Source organism: Bos javanicus, chromosome 3 (assembly GCF_032452875.1).
Source record: "Bos javanicus breed banteng chromosome 3, ARS-OSU_banteng_1.0, whole genome shotgun sequence".
In the NCBI taxonomy this organism is placed as follows: domain Eukaryota; kingdom Metazoa; phylum Chordata; class Mammalia; order Artiodactyla; family Bovidae; genus Bos; species Bos javanicus.
In genome coordinates this window covers 64813608-64832277 of record NC_083870.1, presented here as the reverse complement: position 1 = coordinate 64832277, position 18670 = coordinate 64813608, and the positions used below count along the sequence as shown (strand labels likewise).

The 18670-nt window shown below is 39.1% G+C and overlaps 1 non-coding gene across 1 annotated transcript; it reads left to right on the top strand.

The window, feature by feature from the left end:
* The first annotated feature begins 231 nt into the window (after positions 1–231).
* Positions 232–338, top strand: LOC133245413 (U6 spliceosomal RNA). Its single transcript, XR_009735677.1, has one exon. It is a non-coding gene; the product is annotated as a U6 spliceosomal RNA (small nuclear RNA).
* Positions 339–18670: the final 18332 nt, after the last annotated feature.

Below are 18670 nucleotides of genomic sequence, written 5' to 3'. Positions count from 1 at the left end.
CCTCCAGGGGATCTTCCTGACTGAGGAATTGAACCCATGACTCTTATGTCTTCTTCATTGGAAGACGTGTTCTTTAATACTAGCACCACCAGGTAAGGCCAAGTGTTCTCATACAACCAATGTATCTAATGTCCTACAACGTCAATATTTCACATTCATTTTAGATCAATTTCTAAAATTGCTTGAGCCATTGATACAGTTTTTTAGATTTGGGCATTTTGATATACTTTAGTGCTCACTTCAGCAACACTTATGCTACAATTGGAACAATACAGAGAAAATTAGCATTGTCCCTGCACAAAAATAATGTTCAAATTTATGAAGAATTCTTTATTTTCACATAGCAATTGTAAAACTAGGGCATAATTCTCACTGCTCTTGACCAGGATATCAGCTTAAATAAAAATCATAATAATATGTAGAAAGCAGTAATTTCAAAAAGGGTACTATTTTATTTAGTGTATTTAACTGCATTAAATTTGTTCTACTAATATACATCCATCTACTTATTCTTTACCTTTATCTTCTATGAATTAAAAAAAAAAAAACATGAACTTCTTTAAACTGTCTTTTCTAGATAATTTAACAAAGTACTCTTTTAACATTTTTCACTATGCCACATTTCTTTTGAAGCACATTGCTTTCCTAATATGTGAAATGATAGTTATGTCTACATCAATTTATTGAATGATTTATCAAATAAAATTATTTTAGGAGCTCTAGCAAAGTCATAAATGAACATAGTTTGACCCATTGGCTTGAGGGGTTGTAATTCGAAGAATGGAAGGATGTCTCCCAAAACCAGTTCTCTTAATAATATCAGCTAGTTTAAAAAGTCTTCCTGGGCCTCAGGTACTGAACTATACACTGTTAATGTTGGCATCCAAAGGAGAAAAGATCTTAAGACTTTTCTTTACACTTGTCTCTCTACTCCTGAAAAAACAGGAAAGATTATCATCTGAATGATCGTCACCAAGGACAGCATTTAAACGAACACTTAAGATTAATGTCCTTTCTTATTTCTCTCCCTTTGAAGAGCAGGGAGCATTATCTATTCCTTCAAGGTAACAGCTCAATAATGTAAAAAATGAGGAAAAGGACATGATCTTTAATTGTAGCTAGATAAAAATAGAGTAAATGCATAATAGAAGTTAGGAAATTTAGATTCTCTTCCTATTTCCCATTAAAAGGGAGAAAAAGTAATCTTGAGAGAAGCTATATACTGGTGTTTTGGCCAGTAAAAATAGAAAAGCAGATCTCTTTTAGATCCTTGCCATAATCTCTATGTGAAAGATTTTAAAAAGAAGAAAATTAAGTAACAGTGTGTTGCTGAAAGTGAACTGGTGGCTCCAGACAGTTGGATTTGACCACCAGGTTGAACTTCAGATATAAGTAGACTTCTGTTTATTTCATCAAAAAGGAAATGGCTACCTATTCCAATATTCTTGCCTGGGAAATCCCATTGACAGAGGAGCCTGGCGGGCTAGTCATTCAAAAGAGTCAAACAAGACTTAACAACTGAGCACAAGCATAGGTCAATTTCAACCTCCCTTCTCCTTAAACAAAGGCTCATAATCTTTAATAACTTCAAAACCAAAAAACTCTTAGTACCACAGATATTTTCCAGAATTTGTAGAAAATTAATTTGCAATCAAAACATGATTGGAACTGCTATAAAAATATTTCTTCATGTTGTTAAAAACAGGCCACACACCCAAAAGATAGCCGCTTCTGTAAGCCATTTGTCACCACACCGAGACTTAACACAGTTGCAGCTCTCTCAGAAACAGAATCTTAAACTACTCAGACAGGAATTGCCTGATCAACATGAGTTAGATAATCTGTCTGATAGACCTCTGACATCCTGTAAAGGAAAATAACATTGCAAAAAAATTTTTTAAGAAAAGGAAAAGCCTACTTAGGGGCTAGTACAACTTCCTTGTTTCTGAGATCTTCTGCCTGTAAAAGCCTTTCACCTTGTGCAGTTCCTCAGATTCTATCTGCTTGATTCGATGCTGTCTAGCTCATGAATCATTTAATAAAGCCAATAAGATCTCTATAACTGACTGTTAATTTTTATTTTTTAACAGTTTGAATACTCATATATTGTGCAGAAATGGTAGTATATTAAATTAAGGGTCCCTGGTCAAACTGTCACATTATTTGCATTATGCTACCTTTGCATTATGGGGCTTCTCTGGTGGTTCAGAAGATAAAGAATCTTCCTGCAGTACAGGAGGCATGGGCTCAATCCCTGGGCTGGGAAGATCCCCTGGAGAAGCGAATTGCTACCCACTCCAGTATTTTTGCCTGGAGAATTCCATGGACAAAGGAACCTGGAGGGCTATAGGAACTCTGGAGTCTCAAAGAGTTGGACACAACTGAGTAACTAACATTTTCACCTTCGCATTACACATCTTGTAAAATAAATATCAACAGTTCTGAAATCTGAAAACTTTTTCTCCCTAAGGGTCTCCTCTGACCTGTGATGTTGACTTGAACTACACTGATGTACTAGGCAAGAACAAAGCAGAGATTAAAACTGGATTTTTCCTCTAAGAGACCTGGTTATGAGTCAACTTAATGTTCATGTTATAGGCATGTGAAGGAAGGAGATACAGAGGGGAAGGAGAGAGGGAGAGAGATTTCTTGAAATACTAACAGCATCAAAACTCCTTTATTACTCATAGTGAAATAGGAAACTGAGTCCTTGTTTGCTAGAACTGAAAATTGAACTTTGTAAACTCACAAACACTCACACAGGCAAAGTTTATTTTAGATCACAGAGATGCAAAATTCTCAGCATAGACACTGAGAAGGGGTGAAGAGCCCCCACAGATGAAATGGGAAACCAAGTCCTTGTTCATAGAGCCTAAAGCTGAACTTTATAAACTTGAAAAATCTTACACAGTTTATTTTAGAAGATAGCGATAACAGAGCTCTCAGCATAGACACTGAGAGAGGGTGAAGAGCCCTCAAAGGTGAGAATAACAACAGTTTATATCTTTGCCAGTATTGATCTGTTCATTTTGGGTTGGTTTGGGGCACCTGTTGTATGTAATTTTTGACCAATCATTTTAAAAAGCCACCATGTCCAGTTTGTCATTTTTATGGCTTTTTTTTTTTTTTTTAAATTCCTAGTCCTTGGGGATTTTTTAGGCATTGAGCTGGTAGCCTGTGACTCTTTCTCATGATCTCAGGCTATTGTTTAAAGACCAGGTGTATATTTAAGACTTAATGATCCACCAGGGGTTTTTTCCTTGATAAGTTAGATGGCAATTACTGATTGTTTTATTATGGGTCTGAATGTTTTATGGTCCTCCAGACCAGGGGGGCATTCTTCTGAATGCCTGGAAAGTAAACAACAGGTATAGATTAGTAAAACAAGATGCTTATGTAAAATTAAAGTTGGAGTTGAAAACTAAAATTAAAAGAATCAAGGCCTCAACTTTATACTGACTGCCTAACAATGTCTACCTCAATAGCAATAGCACTGTTTCAACATTTCTCAAATGGTAAAGAATCTGCCTGCAATTCGGGACATCCAGATTTGATCCCTTGGTCATGAACGAGGGAACTGAAACCCACTCCAGTATCCTTGCCTACAGGATTCCATGGACAGAAGAGACTGGTGGGCTACAATCCATGCAGTCTCAAAGAGTTGGATACAACTGAATGACTTATACAACACACTTTCTGAAATCTTGTTCCTATCAAGTGAGGTAAAGAGGGGATGACACCTATTCTCACAGAGCTTTAGTTTAGTTAGTTTAGGAATCCAGTCTTTTATAATGGACAGTCAGCCTCCCTAACCTTTGCTCTGCTGCTGCTGCTGCTAAGTCGCTTCAGTCGTGTCCGACTCTGTGCGACCCCACAGATGGCAGCCCACCAGGCTCCCCTGTCCCTGGGATTCTCCAGGCAAGAACACTGGAGTGGGTTGCCATTTCCTTCTCCAGTGCATGAAAGTGAAAAGTGAAAGTGAAATCGCTCAGTTGTGTCCGACCCTCAGTGACCCCATGGACTGCAGCCTACCAGGCTCCTCCATCCATGGGATTTTCCAGGCAAGAGTACTGGAGTGGGGTGCCATCGCCTTCTCCGAACCTTTGCTCTAGTAGGAGACATTTCCTTTGTTACATTGGATAGTACACTAACCATCCCTCCATTTACTTAAAATGTGAGTGTGGGGAAGGAAGAGACAAAAGGGACAGTTTCTATTTTTCAATACAATGTTTGCTATACAAACATCTTTGATAATATAGTCCAGAAAAAGTTGATCAGGACACTTTCTCAAAAGATGTGCAGAAATATGAGATCTGCCGAATTAAAAATGCACAACTTGAGATCTGCAAGTTAAATTATATTTGGAGCAAAATGAAAAACTGCAGCCTGGGAGACAGCACCTCAGATAGCTCTGAGAAATTGCTCCAAAGAAGCAGAGAGAAGGTCAGTATAAATGTGACTTTGATGAAGGGGGAATATATGCAAACAAGCACATATTTTTCCAGAAGGTTTCTACTAGTCTTATGAAGCTTTCTGCTAGTCACAAGGAACAGTGACTAGCAGAAACATTCACATGACAGAACAGCCACATGATAACAGAACATTCACCACAAATGACTGTAGTGCTTTTTTAGATATGAGGAGATACAAGAATTGGGTTCATGAAATCAGTTCCTTAAAATATCTAATTATCTGAAGACTTGTCCTGCCAGTTTTTCCCTGAGCATGACAGCCTCACGTCTGCCCTCCACCCTGAACTCCTTTCAGGAGTTGTTGAGATCAGCAGCTGCAATAGCACGATTTAATCCTTGTCAAGGTAGATGGAGAAGGAAATGGCAACCCACTCTAGTGTTCTTGCCTGGAGAATCCCAGGGACGGGGAGCCTGGTGGGCTGCCGTCTATGGGGTCGCACAGAGTCGGACACGACTAAAGAGACTTAGCAGCAGCAGCAGCAGAGGTAGATGGCGAGTGCATGGCAACTGGCAATTTGTATATGACAGATTTATGAAAATTATCTCCTAACAATCTCTTCATAAGATCACAAAACTAAACATGAAGACTTCATAGAATACTTGTTTTACTTCATAAAATACTTGTTTCTTTAATCAAGTCTTCATGTAAGTTACCCATATTTTCACCACCATTATTATATATGCTGCTGCTGCTAAGTCGCTTCAGTCGTGTCCGACTCTGTGCGACCCCATAGACGGCAGCCCACCAGGCTCCCCCGTCCCTGGGATTCTCCAGGCAAGAACACTGGAGTGGGTTGCCATTTCCTTCTCCAATGCATGAAAGTGAGAAGTGAAAGTGAAGTCGCTCAGTCGTGTCCGACTCTTTGCGACCCCATGGACTGCAGCCTACCAGCCTCCTCCTTCCATGGGATTTTCCAGGCAAGAGTACTGGAGTGGGGTGCCATTGCCTTATCTGATTATTATATATAATTAAGGATAATAGGGCTTTCCTGATAGCTCAGTTGGTAAAGAATCCTCCTACAATGCAGGAGATCCCAGTTCAATTCCTGGATTGGAAAGATCTTCCAGAGAAGGGATAGGCTAACCACTACAGTATTCCTGGGCTTTCCTTATGGCACAGTTGGTAAAGAATATTATGGGGCTTCCTATGTAGCTCAGAAGGTAAAGCAACTGCCTGCAATATGGGAGACCTGGGTTCAATTCCTGGGTCAGGAAGATCCCCTAGAGAAGGAAATGACAACCTACTCCAGTATTCTTACCTGGAGAATCCCATGGACAGAGGAGCCTGGCAGGCTACAGTTCATGGGATTCCAAGAGTTGGACAAGACTTAGCACTATCTTTCTTTCTTTCTAAGGCTAATTTGTTTCAATTGTTGTTACCAGGTGGATAAAATTATAAACAATTTAAACCACTCATAGTTATTCAAAGCTGAATATGTTTTATATATAATCTAGTATTCCTTATTAAAAAAACAGCTAAAAAAATAAATTCAGGACTCAGCTGTCATTCCTAAATGAAAAGTATTACTGTATCATTCATTGGGATTATATTTTATATGGTATGTCCTAAATAAAGATCTTGTTTCATTTTTAAATACTTTCTTCCTTTAAAAATGTCCACACTATTTTAACAATTGGCAATTCTTTAATGATACGAGATAAGAATTGACTTTCTGTTGTCTACTGTTTGAAGTGTGAAGAACTATTAAGTTTCTATTTTTTTTTTAACCTGAAGGCAGTTATAGAAAATTGTTTACTTCAAGGTCAGATTCTGCAAATTGTATCTTTTAAAATTATACTTGCTTTTAAGCCATTTGTATATGTAGCAGTGATTTATTTATTTATTTATTTTACCTAAAACTAGTAATCAAATAACCCCATTTGGCCTTTAGATACTTTAAAATCAAATCTCCCTGAGGATTTTTTGCTTCATTTACAAATGTAACCTGTTTTAAAATATGATAGATTTTTGTATTTCCCTTTCTTGAAATGGTGTGTCTTAGAGAAAGAAATGCTAATAGGAATAAAGGTGTAGGCTATAGTATTAGGGAAAGCAATTATGAATATATTCATTGACAAGAATATATTTATGTATGCCTTACACACCACATACTCATACAATTTAAGGAAACAAGGATTTTAGAAGCAGAGCAGGCAATTTAGTAAAGACAGAGCTTTCTTTTTTAAATGTGTAATGTGTCTACATTTGTATATGGGTCCGTTTTTATTCATGAGTGAATTGTGGTGGCGAAACCAAAATTTATTATGAAAACAGCATGTTGAAGTCCAAAAATAACCATTAGGTAATAATCAATAGCCCATTTCATTTTTTTAATTATTGTACCAGATTAGCCTTTGAAAACAAGAGTAAGAAAAGTAATTTTGTGTTTAATTAATTATTAGTCATTTTTTTAACCTAAAAGTAAATGTAAAACTTGAGAAATGAATGAATTATTATTATGAGTCATCAGAAATTTTATGACCATCATAGAAATAGATTTTCAGTGTTGGTGATATTGACCCCAAGGGGGATAAAATTGGCCTTGGAAGAATGAAAAAGTTTAAATCAGTTTTGTTTTTCTAGAGCTCAAATTTACATATAGACTCATATTCCTTATTATTTATTATCAAAACTATGGTTTTTCCAGTAGTCATATATGGATGTGAGAGTTGGACTGTAAAGAAAGCTGAGTGCTAAAGAATTGATGCTTTTGAACTGTGGTGTTGGAGAAGACTCTTGAGATTCCCTAGGACTGCAAGGAGATGCAACTAGTCAATCTTAAAGGAAATCAGTTGTGAATATTCATCTGAAAGACTGATGCTGAAGCTGAATCCCCAATACCTTGGCCATCCGATGCAAAGCCCTGATTCATTGGAAAAGACCCTGCTGCTGGAAAAGACTGAAGGCAGAAGGAGAAGGGGAAGACAGAGGATTAAATAGTTGGATGGCATCACCGACTCGATGGACATGAGTTTGAGCAATCTCCTGAAGTTGGTTATGGACAGGGAAGCCTGTCATGATGCATTCATGGGGTCACAAATAGTCAGACACGACTGAGAGACTAAAGTGAACTGAGCATTAATATGGAGAAGGTAATGGCACTCCACCCCTCTATCCTTGCCTGGAAAATCCAATGGATAGAGGAATCTGGCAGGCTACAATACAAGGGGTTGCAAAGAGTCAGACAAGACTGAACACACACACATAAATTTTATAATTCTTTATTAGAATTGATATTCAACAGAGAATATATTGAAAATTAAGTTATTTACTTTAGAGATTACCAAAAAAGAATAATGGTTTTAAATGTTGACTAAGTGCAGGGCAGAGTACTAAATGCTTGCATATATTATTTTCATAATAACACTGTAGTTGAGGCTTTTTAAATATTAATTTTATTGATGAAAAATCAAATTGAAAGAAGTTCAGAAATTTATCCAGCATTATAAAGCTAAACTACCGCACAATTGCACTCATCTCACATGCTAGTAAAGTAATGCTTAAAATTCTCCAAGCCAGGCTTCAGCAATACGTAAACCGTGAACTTCCGGTTGTTCAAGCTGGTTTTAGAAAGGGCAGAGGAACCAGATATCAAATTGCCAGCATCCTCTGGATCATTGAAAAAGCAAGAGAGTTCCAGAAAAACATCTATTTCTGCTTTATTGACTATGCCAAAGCCTTTGACTGTGTGGATCACAATAAACTGGAAAATTCTGAAAGAGATGAGAATACCAGACCATCTGACCTGCCTCTTGAGAAATTTGTATGCAGGTGAGGAAGTAACAGTTAGAACTGGACATGGAACAACAGACTTGTTCCAAATAGGAAAAGGAGTACGTCAAGGCTGTATATTGTCATTCTGCTTATTTAACTTATATGCAGAGTAGATCATGAGAAATGCTGGGCTGGAAGAAACACAAGTGGAATCAAGATTGCCGGAAGAAATATCAATAACCTCAGATATGCAGATGATACCACCCTTAAGGCAGAAAGTGAAGAGGAACTAAAAAGCCTCTTGATGAAGGTGAAAGAGGAAAGTGAAAAAGGTGGCTTAAAGCTCAACATTCAGAAAATGAAGATCATGGCATCTGGTCCCATCACTTCATGGGAAATAGATGGGGAAACAGTGGAAACAGTGGCAGACTTTATTTTTTGGGCTCCAAAATCACTGCAGATGGTGACTGCAGCCATGAAATTAAAAGACACTTACTCCTTGGAAGAAAAGTTATGACCTACCTAGATAGCATATTGAAAAGCAGAAACATTACTTTGCTAACAAAGGTCTGTCTAGTCAAGGCTATGGTTTTTCCAGTAGTCATGTATGGATGTGAGAGTTGGACTGTGAAGAAAGCTGAGGGCCGAAGAATTGATGCTTTTGAACTGTGGTGTTGGAGGAGACTCTTGAGAGTCCCTTGGACTGCAAAGAGATCCAACCAGTCCATTCTGAAGGAGATCAACCCTGGGATTTCTTTGGAAGGAATGATGCTAAAGCTGAAACTCCAGTTCTTTGGCCACCTCATGCGAAGAGCTGACTCATTGGAAAAGACTCTGATGCTGGGAGGAATTGGGGGCAGGAGGAGAAGGGGACAACAGAAGATGAGATGGCTGGATGGCATCACTGACTTGATGGACCTGAGTCTGAGTGAACTCTGGGAGTTGGTGATGGACAGGGAGGCCTGGCATGCTTCGATTCATGGGGTTGCAAAGAGTTAGACACGACTGAGTGACTGAACTGAACTGAACTGATGAAATGAGGATTCAAATATATTACTTAATAGTTTTTAAGTCATGTCTATACAATTATCACATAGCATCTGTTCTGGGGTTGAGTCTACTTACTGTGTTCAATCTTTAATGAGGCAGGTTTGTGATACAGGGTTGTGATATCAAGTCAGCCTTTCTAGTCTGAATCTCTCGCCTATAGTTACTTAATATGTGATCTTGAGCTAATGTTTCTAAGGCTCATACTTTTCATCTATAATATGGAAATACTAATAATACTCCCTTATTGTGTCATTTGTGTACTACACTATAAACCAAGGAAGAGAGGGCAGCAGATAGAAAGCAGATTGTTTTAAGGGGTAATGCAATAATAGATCTTGTAAAAAATTAAAAGCCAAAAACCCACAATGAAACACACCACTTACCATAGTATCTAATAATAAAGTTTACTTTTATTAGAAATGCTATATCTGATCTGATTTGATCTGATCAACTACTGTGCTGTGTGCTTAGTCACTCAGCTGTGTCTGACTCTCCAATCCATTGGACTGTAGCCTGCCAAGCTCCTCTTTCCATGGGATTTTTCAGGCAAGAATACTAGAGCGGTTGTCAGTTCCTTCTCCAGGGGATCTTTCCAACCTAGGGATAGAACCCACATCTCTTGTGTCTCCTACATGGCAGGCAGATTATTTACCTATTGAGCCATCAGGGAAACCCGCTATCAACTGCTACAGTACTCCAAATTCCTAAGAAAGGGAATACAGAGAGGAAAGTCAAGAGAGCCAGCATAAAAATCCAGAGACACCTTTTTTGAGCAAGTTGGAGGAAAGAAAAATGCCATAGAATAAAAAACTAGATAAGGTTCAGCAGGTTTTGGATATAATTGTGTCACATTGAAGGAAGCCAAGCAGATGTCAGCAGTGATCATACATACTTCAGTGGGCTTGAGGAAGACATAATGTGAAAAGTGGCACTGGGAAGTGTAAGTGGGGCATAAATGTGTTTGTGTAAGGTTGACCTTTCGAATATTTGAAAATTTGCAGTGTGAATCTGAAGATTTTTTTACCTATTTTGAGTGTAAAGTCTATTCTTCTGTGATTTAATCTAAAGTTTTCATAAGAATAGTAGTATGCTAAGAGCTAGTGTGTAAGATCTGACAGAATGGGCTCATAATTATGTTGGTACCCTGATTAAAATGAACTATGGCTCATTTGATTAAAATGAGATTTTAAAACAAAAACACAAACAAAGTACTTGTTACCATTTGTTAATGGCTGTGACATTACCACCACCTTGCTCTTGAAGTTTTCCATCTCCTTAGACATCCCCAAATCCCACCCCCATGTTTCTCATCTTCAGGATCTTTGCACTGACTGCTCCCACTGTTTGGAATTTTTTTTTTCCTACAATCTAGTCATCCTTTCAGTCTTTAAAATTCAACTCAAATGTCACTTCCTTTTAAAATGACACACAAAAAAACAAAGCAACAAAAAGCACACTCTATAATATACCCTTCAGACTACCTCATGTTCCCCTGATATATATTTATTGCTCTGTATATATCTGTTTGTTGCATGATCAAATTGTAATTAAAAGCAAAAATCTATAATGTTTTGCTGTCTTCATTCTGACTACAAAGAAAATTCACAAGTATAGGAACAATATCTGTTCTTCAATGACCTTCCAGTTCCTTGAGTATGTTACTATCTATGGAGAAACAGAAAAAGACATTCCCTTGGACTGAGAGTCTTTTCATCATATTGTCATCTCAAAAATACAGCACAGGGTCAAGCACATAAATTGTTGAATTTATCCATAAATGATGTCTCACCTTCCCCATCTTTAGCATCCCACATTCACATGGAGTAGTATTGGTTAAGTAGGTGGTACTCTGCTAGATATTATAAGTCCATACCCTTCAGGAGTTCATTCATTTAGTTGAGAAAAACATAAAGCCACATGTGGGACAAAACAGATGATGAAAATAAAAATAAATACAAAGAAAATACATTAAATTTCAGCGTTTGTGAGGTTAAAACCTGCTACTTATTCTCTCTTTGAGCATATACACTTTTCCAAAGAAGCTATCAAAATGTCTCTACAGGCAAGTATGCTAAAGTATAGAAACACACTGCTTGTGAATCTCTTAGCCTGGAGTCAGGTCAAGAATACCAGCTGTGATAAATTGTAAAGTAAGTATGTACAATTTGACAAGCCAGGCAAGGATTTACTTGTTGGAGTGTTCTAAATCTTTTGTTCTTAGCTTCCATCCCTCAAAATGTTCAAAGGTAGCTGAACAGCATGCCAGATCAGGACTAGGGAGTGTAGCAATTGCAGAGTAAATATATTTGTTCACTTTGTGGGTGCATTATTTACAGCACTGTTGTTCTAATCATCAATTTGAATTTCATTGTTCTCGCTCTTATTTATGAATGTTGTTTTCTCCTCTTGTTGTCATGCCTACCTCCTCAATCACTTCCCACATCAGTAGGTGAATACAATACACAGAGAGGGAAATACATTGGCTGTGTCTACACAGAGACAGTGGAGTGAGCTCTAGGACTGTAACAAGCAATGGATCTTAGATGATAAGGGAGACCCAGGAGCAAGGTTTAGAGCTAGAAGGGCAGAGTTAAGAAAAAGATTTGAAGATAGGGTCTATGAAGGGACAAATACAAAAGTCAGTGGTCTTTAAAAATCTATTGTCTTTCAAATAAATTCTAAAAACTGGAATTCATATTTCTAGAAGTATTGCAATAATATGTGAATAAAAGTGTAAGAATTCACCACTGTCTACACTAAAATTCTTTTTGATGTATAAGGAGAGTAAGTCATGGTATTTCTATTATTCTAATTTCAGCATATCGATAAGTAAAGCAGCCTGAAGCACTAGAACTTTTTCTGAGTCCACTAACACTTCTCCTTGGAAGAAAAGTTATGACCAACCTAGACAGCATGTTAAAAAGCAGAGACATTACTTTGCCAACAAAGGCCCATCTAGTCAAAGCTATGGCTTTATGGTTTTTCCAGTAGTCATGTATGGATGTGACAGTTGGACTATAAAGAAAGCTGAGCGCCGAAGAATCGATGCTTTTGAAGTGTGATGTTGGAGAAGACTCTTGAGAGTCCCTTGGACTGCCAGGAGATCCAACTAGTCCATCCTAAAGGAAATCAGTCCTGAATATTCATTAGAAGGACTGATGCTGAAGTTGAAACTCCAATACTTTGGCTGCCTGATGGGAAGAACTGACTCATTGGAATAGACCCTGACGCTGGGAAAGATTGAAGGCAGGAGGAGAACGGGACAAGAGAGGATGAGAAGGTTGGATGGCATCACCGGCTCAATGGACATGTGTTTGAGTAGACTCTGGAAGCTGGTGATGGACAGGGAGGCCTGCTATGCTATAGTCCATGGGGTTGCAAAGAGTCAGACACAACTGAGCTACTGAGCTGTCTGAACACTTCTCTCCACCAGCACTCAGATTCTCTCCACCAACACTCAGAATGTTTCCAAGCATTGTGTGAACCTGTAGGTCCTATAAGGAAAGAATTCTTACCTCATTAATAAAACTTAGGTTTACTGAAAGCCATTTATTGCCTGGCTAAATTGCTACCAGCTATTGCTCCCTGGTGGCTCAGAACGTAAAGTGTCTTCTGCCTGCAATGCAGGAGACCTGGGTTTGATCCCCGGGTCGGGAAGATCCCCTGGAGAAGGAAATAACAACCCACTCCAGTACTCTTGCCTGGAAAATTCCATGGATGGAGGAGCCTGGTAGGCTACAGCCCATGGGGTCGCAAAGAGTAGGACACGACTTCACTTTCACTTTCACTGCTCTTTGGGGGATTCCCTGGTGGCTCAGCTGGTAAAGCATCAGCCTGCAATGCAGGAGACCCGGGTTCGATCTCTGGTTCAGGAAGATCCCTTGGAGAAAGAAATGGCAATCCACTCCAGTACTCTTGCCTGAAAAATTCCATGGAGGGAGGAGCCTGGTGGGCTACAGTCCATGGGGATGCAAAGAGTCGGACACGACTGAGTGACTTCACTTTCACTGCTCTTTGGACCTCATAGTGTCAGCTTTTCCTTTTCACACATGTGCCTTTGACTGTTTTCCTTGAAAAAAGTCTTCAGAAGTACTTAATATCTTTGCCTGTTAGCAACACTAGTCTTTACTCTGGTCTGGTGCTTAAATAGAAACAACTTACAGCACTCTAAATGTCAGGCCCTATGCCACAAACTAGACTACATTTATCTTATAAAGAGTAAGATAATGGGAGTTTTTCAAAGGGGAAATGAAATGTATGATTAAATAGTAGGGTTTGAAAGAATAAGGATTAGGGACAATAATAGATAAGAAAAAGAAATGTGAGATTATATAATAATCAAAAGGTGAAAAATGATTAAACTGTCAATGCCAGCTTGCCTTTTTTAAAAACTTACTTTGTTTTCCATGATTATGTCACTGGAGTCAGCTCTCCAAAGGAGTTTTCTAAGTTTAGACCTAAACTCAATATATCTGTTCTCTAATGGGTTTCTCTGGTGGCTCAGAGGTTAAAGCGTCTGCCTCCAGTGTGGGAGACCTGGGTTTGATCCCTGGGTCAGGAAGATCCCTGGAGAAGGAAATGGTAACCCACTCCAGTATTTTTGTCTGGAGAATCCCATGGATGGAGAAGCCTGATAGGCTACAGTCCATGGGGTCGCAAAGAGTCAGACACTACTGAGTGACTTCACTTTCACTTTCAATGGTAACCAACATAGCTAGATAAAAAAGTGACAAATAGTTATCAAGCTCAATGTGATCAGCAGTTGGGATTTAGGAAACAAAAGCTTTAAATGTTACCTTCTAGGAGCTTAAAATCTATCTGGGGGTTGGGACAGAGTAAAAGGAGAAAATGAGGAAAAGGAAAATGCAGGAACTATTTAATGACTAACAAGAAAAGATAATGGAAGTGTAAAATCCAATTCATTAAATCAATGGTCGTGTTATCTTAGGTTTAGTTTTTGCCTCCTAGGCTTCTAATTACAAAGCATTCTTAGCTGGCAACACACACAATCTATACAGTTTCAGCTGTAGCTCAGCTGTAAAGAATCCTCCTTCAATGCGGGAGACCTGGGTTTGATCCCTGGGTTTGGAAGATCCCCTGGGGAAAGGAAAGGCTACCCACTCCAGTATTCTGGCCTGGAGAATTCCATGGACTGTATAGTTTATGGGGTCGCAAAGAGTCGGAAACGACTGAGAGACTCACTCTCACTTTCATATAGGCAGGAGGCAGATGGGTCCCCTGAAGGTAAAGCAATTGGATATTCATTCTCTATTGACTGAAACACCAAGACTAGAAAGGCATGGCGATTAAGGGAGGAGGCTGGGTCCTGCTCAGACCACATATTTCTCCTTCTCAAAGTCAGGAGACCACCCCAACCACACAGGCACAGAAAAGGCTTCTTGGAGGTCAAAGGGAAGTTATGTCAAGAAATGTTCTACCCAGACACCTTTTTGGTAGGATTCATCTTGGCTAAGAGATGTGTGCACACACATGCTGCTGTTACTGCTAAGTCGCTTCAGTCGTGTCCGTCTCCGTGCGACCCCATGGACCGCAGCCCACCAGGCTTCTCCATTCATGGGATTCTCCAGGCAAGAACACTGGAGTGGGTTGCCATTTCCTTCTCCAATGCATGAAAGTGGAAAGTGAAAGTGAAGTCGCCCAGTTGTGTCTGACTCTTAGTGACCCCATGGACTGAAGCCTGCCAGGCTCCTCCATCCATGGGATTTTCCCGGCAACAGTACTGGAGTGGGGTGCCATTGCCTTCTCCTAGGAGACATAGTAAATACAGACTGTGAATCAGTCAAATCAAAATGATTGGCCAAAGAAAACCCAGAAAAAAATGCTCCATAAAAGTAATTCAAACAGCCATGAGGGTGCTACTCAGCAACTCCATCTCTCTCTGAGTCTGCCCATGTGTCTATCCACACATACTATACTCTTTTCCCTCCTAATTACCACTTTACTTGCTTCATTACTTTCTGTCTTTGTGGAAATTATTTTCTGCAAAGCCAAAGGGCAAGCACCCTTGTCACTGACCACTCGTCTAGTGGCTAGGATCTGGTGCTTTCACCACTGCAACTCAGCCTCATTCCAAGCTGCATTCCAAGCCCTTGCAGCCAAGGCCACCAGAGATCAGCTTGATGATAACTGAATCTATGTGCTTGCATGCTAAGTCACTTCAATCGTGTCTGACTCCTTGTGACCCTATGCGCTATAGCCTACAAGACTCCTCCATCTGTAGGATTTTCCAGGCAAGATACTGGAGTTGCCATGCCTTCCCCCAGGGGAACTTCTCAACTCAAGGATCAAACCTGAGTCTCCTACATTGCAGGCAGATTCTTCATTGCCAAGCCACTGGGGAAGACCAATTGAATCTATATATGTAGACTAAATCTCACTCCTAAACTTTCCACTTGTGCATCTTACTTCCTATATAAGCACTCCATTTGGATGTGCTTATATTTGGATGGATTCTAACAACATGAAAATCAGCATATTCAAATCAAATTTGCCATTCCTCACAAAGATTCTTAACATTCTTCTTCTCTTACTATATTCTCTCTCTGTTTTTTTTTTTTTTTTTTTTTTTTAGTGAATAACCAGAGTCACTCAAACTTGGAAACTGTCCCACTCCATTCCATATTGTTATTTTCCTTTTTAATCCATATCTTTCAATTTATTTTAATTCAATTCAATCAACATTTATTGAATGGCCATACCATGCCAGACAAAGCTGGAAACAACATGGAAGAACTTATAGTGAAGGCATATGTTTTACAAGAAATGAAAAATATAAGGACTGCTAGGAAACAGGAAGTAAAAGGTGGTAAAGAAATATGTAGCAAAGATATTTAGTGTAAACTTTGTAGTTTCTACAATAGTCACTCTCTACATTGTCACTCTCACTTAATAGCATGCATCTCATTTTATTAAAAATTAGAAGCAAAATCAAGGATTCTATAGTCATACTCACTCCTTACCATCACCTTTGCATATAACTGCTGCCTTCATCTTACTGCTTTGTATGAACCACTCATTCCTGTATCTAAGGCCAGATCATTCCTGAAAACTATTCGAAGAATCTCTCTGGCAATTCTTTAATCTCCTTTATCATCATCATCTTTCTTACTAGTAGATCTTTTTCATCAAGTTATTTCCACCAACAGCCACTAAAGGATGACTCACAGACTATTTTCAGGCCAGTGGTCATAGACATGTTTGGAGAAAGGTGCTAGACATTTGTCTGCAAGTGTGCCAGTCCTGTCTTAAGGGGATACTATTTCTCCTGTTGGATTCTGGGCAGGCTCCTGGGATTCTAAGAAGTAGAGGGAGATTAATCAACAGAAAACTTGGTATACTGGACAGCAGGATGACCATATGGTTTGCCAGAGTCACCTTCCACAGTCTCCAGTGGACCACGTTTTGTCAGTGGACCACATTTTTCTCCACTGGAGAAGGGAATGGCAAACCACTTCAGTATTCCTGTCTTGAGAACCTCATGAACAGTATGAAAAGATAGGACAAAAAGATAGCACACTGAAAGAGGAACTCTCCAGGTCGGTAGGTGCCCAATATGCTACTGGAGATCAGTGGAGAAATAACTCCAGAAAGAATGAAGAGATGGAGCCAAAGCAAAAACAACACCCAGCTGTGGATACAATTTGTGATGGAAGCAAGGTCCGATGCTGTAAAGAGCAATATTGCATAGGAACCTGGAATGTTAGGTTCATGAATCAAGGCAAATTGGAAATGGTCAAACAGGAAATGGCAAGAGTGAATGTCGACATTCTAGGAATCAGCGAACTAAAATGGACTGCAATGGTGAATTTAACTTAGACAACCATTATATCTATTACTGTGGGCAAGAATCCCTTAGAAGAAATACAGTAGCCATCATAGTCAACAAGAGTCCAAAATGCAGTACTTGGATGCAGTCTCAAAAATGACAAAATGATCTCTGTTTGTCTCCAACAAACCATTCAGTATCACAGTAATCCAAGTCTATGCCTTGACCAGTAATGCTGAAGAAGCTGAAGTTGAATAGTTCTATGAAGACCTACAAGGAGATGTAAAGAACAGACTTTTGGACTCTGTGGGAGAAGGCGAGGGTGTGATGATATGAGAGAATAGCATTGAAACTTGTATATTATCATATGTGAAATAGATGACCAGTCCAGGTTCGATGCATGAGACAGGGTGCTCAGGGCTGGTGCACTGGGATGATCCTGAGCAATGGGACAAGGAGGGAGGTGGGAGGGGGTTCAGGATGGGGAACACATGTACACCCATGGCTGATTCATGTGAGTGTATGGCAAAAACCACCACAATATTGTAAAGTAATTAGCCTCCAATTAAAATAAATTTTAAAAAATTTAAAAAAAAAGACCTTCTAGAATTAACACCCACAAAAGATCTCCTTTTCATTATAGGGCCCTGGAATGCAAAAGTAGGAAGTCAAGAAACACCTGGAGTAACAGGAAAATTTGGCCTTGGAGTACAGAATGAAGCAGGGCAAGGGCTAATAGAGTTCTGCAAAGAGAATGCACTGGTCACAGCAAACACCGTCTTCCAACAACACAAGAGAAGGCTCTACACATGGACATCACCAGATGGTCAACACTGAAATCAGATCAATTATATTCTTTGCAGTCAAAGATAGACAAGCTCTATATGGTCAGCAAAAACAAGACCTGGAGTTGACTGTGGCTCAGATCATGAACCCCTTATTTCCAAATTCAGACTTAAATTGAAGAAAGTAGGGAAAACCATTAGACCATTCAGGTATGACCTAAATCAAATCCCTAACAATTATACAGTGGAAATGAAATAGATTTAAGGGACTAGATCTGATAGATAGAGTGCCTGATGAACTATGGACAGAGGTTCATGACATTGTACAGGAGACAGGGAGTAAAACCATCCCCAAGAATAAGAAATGCAAAAAAGCAAAATGGCTGTCTGAGGAGCCCTTACAAATATCTGTGAAAAGAAGAAAGCCAAAAACAAAGGAGAAAAGTAAAGATATACTCATTTGAAAGCAAGTTCCAAAGAATAGCAAGGAGAGATATGAAAGCCATCATCAATGATCAGTGAAAAGAAACAGAGGAAAACAATAGAATGGGAAAGACTAGAGAGCTCTTCAAGAAAAATAGAGATACGAAGGGAACATTTCATGCAATGATGGGCTCAATAAAGAACAGAAATGATATGTACCTAACAGAAGAAGAAGATATTCAGAAGAGGTGGCAAGAATACACAGAAGAACTCTACAAAAAAGATCTTCATGATGAGGTAATTATGATTATGTGATCACTCACCTAGAGCCAGACGTCCTGGAATGTGAAGTCAAGTGGGCCTTAGGAAGCATCACTACAAACAAAGATAGTGGAGGTGATGGAATTCCCGTTGAGCTATTTAAACACCTAAAATATGA